The sequence below is a fragment of the Lepidochelys olivacea genome, assembly GCF_965140295.1.
Source record: "Lepidochelys olivacea isolate rLepOli2 genome assembly, chromosome: 2".
Classification (NCBI taxonomy): Eukaryota; Metazoa; Chordata; order Testudines; family Cheloniidae; genus Lepidochelys; species Lepidochelys olivacea.
Genome location: NC_140412.1, coordinates 231,737,415 through 231,743,976, shown reverse-complemented (window position 1 = coordinate 231,743,976; position 6,562 = coordinate 231,737,415).

The window sequence follows — 6,562 nt, the reverse complement described above, 5'->3', positions numbered from 1 at the left end:
TCAACACAGAGAAGTCAGTCCTTCCTCTGGCACAGAAAACAGAATTTATTTGGGGGGCTTGGAATTTACAATGACCAGAGCCTTCCTATCTCAGCCAAGGTTTCAGACAATGCAAAGTATCATTGTAGACTTAAAAGGTTACCCTTCACCATGTTAAGAAACTAAATAAGGCTGCTGGGACACATAGCAGCATACACTTATGCAGTTCAATACACCAGGCTGCATTCCAGACTGCTACAAGGCTGGTTGGCCAAGGTGCATTTATCAAGAAATCCCCATAGAGACACGTTAGTGCACATGCCAAATTGGATCTTATCCTCCCTAGATAGGTGGGCTGATCCAGACAATGTCTGTAAGGGTGTTCCCGTCACCCCACCTCAAGATCTCTCACCTTAGTCATGAATGCCTCGGGCCTGAGTTTGGAGAGCACAGTTGGATGCAGTTGCACAGATGCGGTTTCTCTGGTCTCCCCAAGATCTCAGTCTACACATAACTAACAAGGAGTTGCAAGCTATCCAGTTATCTTGCATGACATTCCTTCCTCACATTGGGTATCGGAGCCACACAAACAACAATTTTTTTTAAAACTACACTAACTATACAGAAACTAAAACAGGTACTATTTGCACAGTAGATTAAAAGACTTGCAGAAACAAGGAAAGGGAGCTTCAACAACCATCACGGGTGGCAGGAAGGAACTGAGAGGGATTGTGATGACTATGCCATTTACGTCTGCACGTAACGTGGGAGGCAGCAGAGGGCACTCATGCTGCCCCAACAGAAACCACCAAGGGAAAAAGCTAACAACTGTGCCCTGGTGTGCACTTACACCTACAGTGGAATGGAGATGTGCAGTCAGTAGAAGAATTCCTAATTACTTGATCAGTGGTTAAGTAACAATTCTTCCTCCTGCTCTCCACCATCCCCCGCTTGCCTTGCCATTTACACCCATAAAAGTGCTTTGCATTTAAGGGACATCAAGAGTTTCAATTTGAGTCAGGTTATACTACAAATGCTCCCGTGTTCCCTTGCCAGTTCTGATGGGTTATAAACTTACATTTATAAGTGTTTTTCTCTCCCGTTGGTGTGTGAGAGAGCCACAAACAACTGAGGAAACTGGCTGACCGTACACAGGGAAAGAGTGGAAGTGACTATATGCGAAGCGCTGTCAAATGCACAAAATAAACACATATTATAAACAAAGAAAATATGAACTAGCTCCTCCTTATTTTTGTCATTTGCTTTATTTTCCTCTATTGTTTTGAGGGGGAGAGCCAGAAAGCTGTTTGTGTATACAAGCGGCATCCAGAGAGCAATCTATGGAGGGAAAGCCAATCAGCAGGAAGCCCAAGAGCTGATATGAGGAGGCTGGATGAAAAGCCTAGCACTGATTAGGGAATCAAGTTGCATCTAACTGAGAACAAGTAGGATGTGGAGGTGACTCTACAGCAGGACAAGAAGATGACCCTGCAGAGGGATGCAGGACCAGAGGCTATGGGACTAAACGCTGGCCAGTGCAACCTACAGCCCAGTACTTAATTGCCATGCATGAGAGGAAGGCAGCCCAGGAAGGGGCAGCCTAGGAACTAGATCTGAGAAGATCTATGAGATTCAATTACCCTAGCACCCTTTCAATTACCCTAGGCTGCCTCTAGGGAAGGAACCCCTTCTCTTTTGTTGTAACTGTTCAAGCTGTTGCACACTTTTCTGCCAACTCCAGTAAAGAATTCTGTCACTTACCAGATGTGTGTGTGTTTAAAGGGAACCCACCCAAAGGATGAAGTCTTCAGAGCCTTCTGCTTGCTTCTGAGCTGTGGTACATTGGCTATGGTACCAAGTATCTAAAAAAGACAGTGTACCATACTATTCTCAGTGATGCTGTGCAGTGGGGCTGGTTAACCAGGTCTGGAATGCCCTCCGCTAGCTGCAAACCTTGAAAAACAGCCTACCTTTTCCAAGAGAAAACATGGAAAGGGCCAGAAGTTTGGAGCAGCGGTTTTTAGAATGAAGTTTGGAAAGGTTACAAAATGAGGAAAAGGACAACGTGCACATCGGTGAAGGAGGTAGTTGGAGTCAAGTCCCATACAGAACATCTAGTGTCATGGTGTCATTTACCAGGAAGCAAGGAGGTGAAGAACAGTGAAAGCCCAAGGATTGAGCACATGCTACCTCCCATCCCTAGACTCAGAATTCCCAGAGAAAAGAAAAAAACACAGTTAAAGGAAGAGAGAACACAAGGGATGGGAGGAATACCTGCATACATTCCTTCACCAATGAGTAAACTCCTAGTCAAGCATTCCCCTCTTCTCCCATCCTGCTGTTGTACAGACTACCTTGCGGATGTGACAAGCAGTAGGGTGAGGCCTTACCTGAGAAGGAGGTTGGAGTTCCATATGCCCCCATGTGTACCCTGTGGAGGAATCTAGATCCGCTAAGTGGAGGTTGCTGAAACAAAGATCAGCCAACAGCCCCAGCAGATCGAGACACATGGCCTCTGTTTTGCACCCAAGAAACACAGTTGTATCTGGTGGAGTATCCCTTCAGTGCTAGCTGAGGGGCTTAACCCTCATGCTGATATACAGTGTTGAGGCATTTTAACGAGCCACTCATTTTGACCTTAGATGCAGGTAATTCTTTCATTACTCCAGGAACACAAACAGCCTAAGTCCTATGCTCATAAAATCTGCTAGTAGAGCTTGCTGGAGGAAAAGAATTCCATTTTGTGGCAACTTTCAAGGTTTCAAAGGTTGTTTTCATTCTGCATTGAAACAATAACGAAACCTTAGGAACATTTTTACAAAAACAGAATTACAGTACAGTGGCTTACAGTACTGCTCTGCCAAAGCCAGCATCGTCCCGGGCCTACTGGGTAAGTGTATACTGGGACATGAACGTGTGGATGGATGACCAGGTGACCACCCTACAGATGTCCTGGATAGGCATTTGGGCCAGCAAAGCTGCCGAAGAGGCCTACACCCTGGTTGAGTGGGCGGTTACAATCACTGGAGGTGGCACCTTTGCCTGATCGTAGCAGCAGCGAATGCAGCCAGTGATCCAGTATCCGGTCAAAGAATTTCTTCTTGGATGACCTTTCATCCTGTCGGCCCCCGTGATGAACAATTGCGTTGACCTGGGGAATGGCTTGGTTCTTTCAATGTAAAAGGTTAGTGCCCTCCTGACATCTAGGGAATGCAACCTATGCTCCTCCTCTGATTTATGCAGTTTTGGAAAAAGTACTGGTAAATAAATGTCCTGGCCCATATGAAACTGTGAGACCACCTTGGGCAGGAAAGCCGGGTGTGGCCACAGCTGCACCTTGTAAAAGATCGTACAGGTACGTTCCGAGGTGAGCGCCCTAATCTGAGACCTGGCAGGCAGATGTTATTGCCACCAAGAACACGACCTTCCAGGAAAGGGGAAGGAGAGAGCAGGAAGCCAGAGGCTCGAAGGGGGGTCCCATGAGCCACGACAGCACAAGATTCAGGTTCCACGGAGGAATGGGGTCCCTGACGTGCGGGTAGAGGCGCTTGAGGCATCTGGCACGTATGTCCTGGGCGAAAACCGACCTACCCTCGAATGGCAGATGGAAGGCCAAGATAGCAGCCAAGTGGACTTGGACCATTGCCCTTCTAGCAACCAGGGAGGAGTAGTTGCGGTTTGTGTCTGCCAACTGACCCTGGTTGGCGAACAGCGAGGCGAGGATCAGTGCCTGCTCATCGAGTGCTACCGGGGGGGGGCTGGAGACTGGTGCCGTGATAGGGCATCCGGGGCGAATTCCCAGCCGGGACTCACTACCAAACTAAATTAACACTTACCTTAATGGCTAAGTACCTACAAACTATATACAAAGAGGAAGACAATGGACTGTAAAGAACTGCTAATGCTCTTGCAATGCAAAACGAGGTGCTCCGACCAACCATCATGGGTGGTAAGAAGGAACTGAGTGGCGTAAGTTCGGCGGTGCCCAATATACTGCCGCATGAGTGCAGCACTCAAAGGGGTGCCGCAGCAGACCCTTCGGATACCGCTACGGCAAAAGTCTCCGACGACTGTACACATGGGTGCGCATGCACCTAGAATGGAATCAACATGAGCAAGCACTAGAAGAAATCTCTCTTACCACACAAACTGGAAATGGTTGCCCACATACTGGAGTAAATCTCATTTGTTGCTTTTTATCTGCTACCCAAGAATCTAGCAATTTTAGGGGAGAATCCCTTTGCTAGGAATTGAAACTCCTCTGCCTGCAGGACAGGAGGATCAGGAAAGGCAGAGGCAGCAGAGGTTGATGGAAAATTGAGAAGAAATTGTATTTTTGGAAAGTTGCTTTTCTGTTTGTCTATCTTGTCTTTTCAATTGCAAGCCCTTGGGGTGGGGGCTGCCTAGGATAATGGGGCTTCAACCCTGGGCGAAGCCTTTAGGTGCTACCAGAATATAAACAGGAATACTAATTCACTGCAAAAATGGCCAAGGACCCTGATAAAAGAAACCTAGATGGGAGATAAAGATAAGGTCAAAATACACATATTTAGTCTGACGGAACAGTTTAGTTTACCAAAAGCTAATGAACTACTTAAAAATCCAGTGATGCCAATGCATCATTTTGGTATAAAATGCTTACATTCAAACAGACTATATTGCATGTGCATTATGGGGAAGGGTGAAATGAAGCCTTTCCATTCTCTCAACCAAAAATGACCTACTTTTCTAACTTCTCTCAGGATGATAAATGGTGTGACAGAAATGGTGAATACCTTCTTTTTTCTAGAAAAAGGTAATGTTTTCCCCTAATACAGAGATGTTCATTTGCCCCATATTATTGAAAAGACACAAGGTTACCTTGGAGGAAGAGGAGGAGTATACTTTATGCCAAATGACAATTTACATATTTCTTACTTTGTCTAGTACTAATTATGTAAGAAGGTCTCTGTCATAGGGTAGCTGGCCCCTGTAGATAGACTAGGCCCAGCTCCCCTGGATCAGGGCAGGTGAGTCCAATCAGCCAGTTAAAGGGGGCTGAGCTACACATTAGCCTATAAAGCACTGCCAGTGGAAAGGACGAAGGTGAAAGGAAGAAAGTGTGGGGGGGGGGGCATAGGGGGAGAGCCACACTGGAGTTGAGCTAACTCTGGTGGTAGGTCCCCTGTGGCAAGGGACCAGGTGCTCAGAGAGAGAGAGCCCTGAGGCTGCTGTCCCAGACAGGGAACAGAGCTGGTCAGAACTGCGAATCTGCCAGAGGCCCGAGAGGGCACAGATGAAACCTGAAAGCGAGAACTGACTTAAAAGACTGTTTTTCTGTTTGTTTACTTGCTTCTATTAAGAAAATAAACCTCCTTGAAAGAGACTGGGTATGGCAGCGTATATTTGGGAGTTGGAAAGAACCTCTGCTTGCTGACAGGCCCATTTTCCATTACAATCTTTAAGTAAAAAATTCTGATGAAAATTAAAAAAAACAAAAGTAGGTGAGATTTAATATTAGCTGTAACAGTGTAAACATCGTGGGAAAGCCTCACAAAAGGAAACCCAGTATTTTGAGTAGAAATGTAAAATTTAATCTTAATCAACTTAGTTTTGTTTATAAATAACAGAAAAGCTTAAGATTCATAAGAACTATTTTTAAATATGGCCTGATTTTCAGATACTGGTCATATGTATGTGCATGCATTTTGCATGTGCACATTCACAAGTGTTGGTGAACAAAGCAGCACTGATGCTTCTCTTAAAAAATCAGGCCCATTATTTGTTAAATAATGGATTTTCGTCTGAGAAAAGCAAAATACTGTGGCATGCACCACACTTTAGGTAATATACTGCATTACAACAAACTGTACTTTCATAATTTTTAATGAAAATTAAAAGTGATTATGTGGAAACACCTATAACTCCATTTCTAAGATATGACTGTTGCACAGTTTATGTCACTGAAATGCGGAATGAGGATTCCTTACAGCCAATATATTAACTGCTAAGAAATATTTTTAAACTGCAAACCGTACCAGCATTACATTCACTACGGATAGGTGAATTGTAACGTACTGAATACTATCATTATGAACAGCATAAATTGAAGATGGTTGAGATATTCTAACATGCGGTAGGGCTTTCAACTGATATTTTTTTAAACCCAAATGGACAACTCAGGTAGCAAAACACTATACCTGAGTGTGTTTGCCAGACCAAACCCTTCATTTCTAAAGTAACATTGTGAGTGTGACAATGGCTATTATGGAAAACAATATGAAAATTGATGTAGGAAATGAAGAGGTGGATTTTCTATTTCTATTGTCAAGAATGCTTATTAATCATTTTCTCTCCGGCTGAGAAAATTAAGTCTGCCCTGTAGGGATGCTAAAGTGTTGCAAAAAATTTCATTTTATGTTTCGTTCTAGTATGCTTCAGCATAGGACTACTTTCTTCTAGATCACGCAGCTGAATGAGAACCAGGTCAGATTTGATAAGTGTCCTTGTGGAAAACAGTGTCTATAATATTTTCACTATAAATTTGAATTATTAAAATATAGTGCAACATATCAGTACATTTCACATTCAGTATATTCACTGC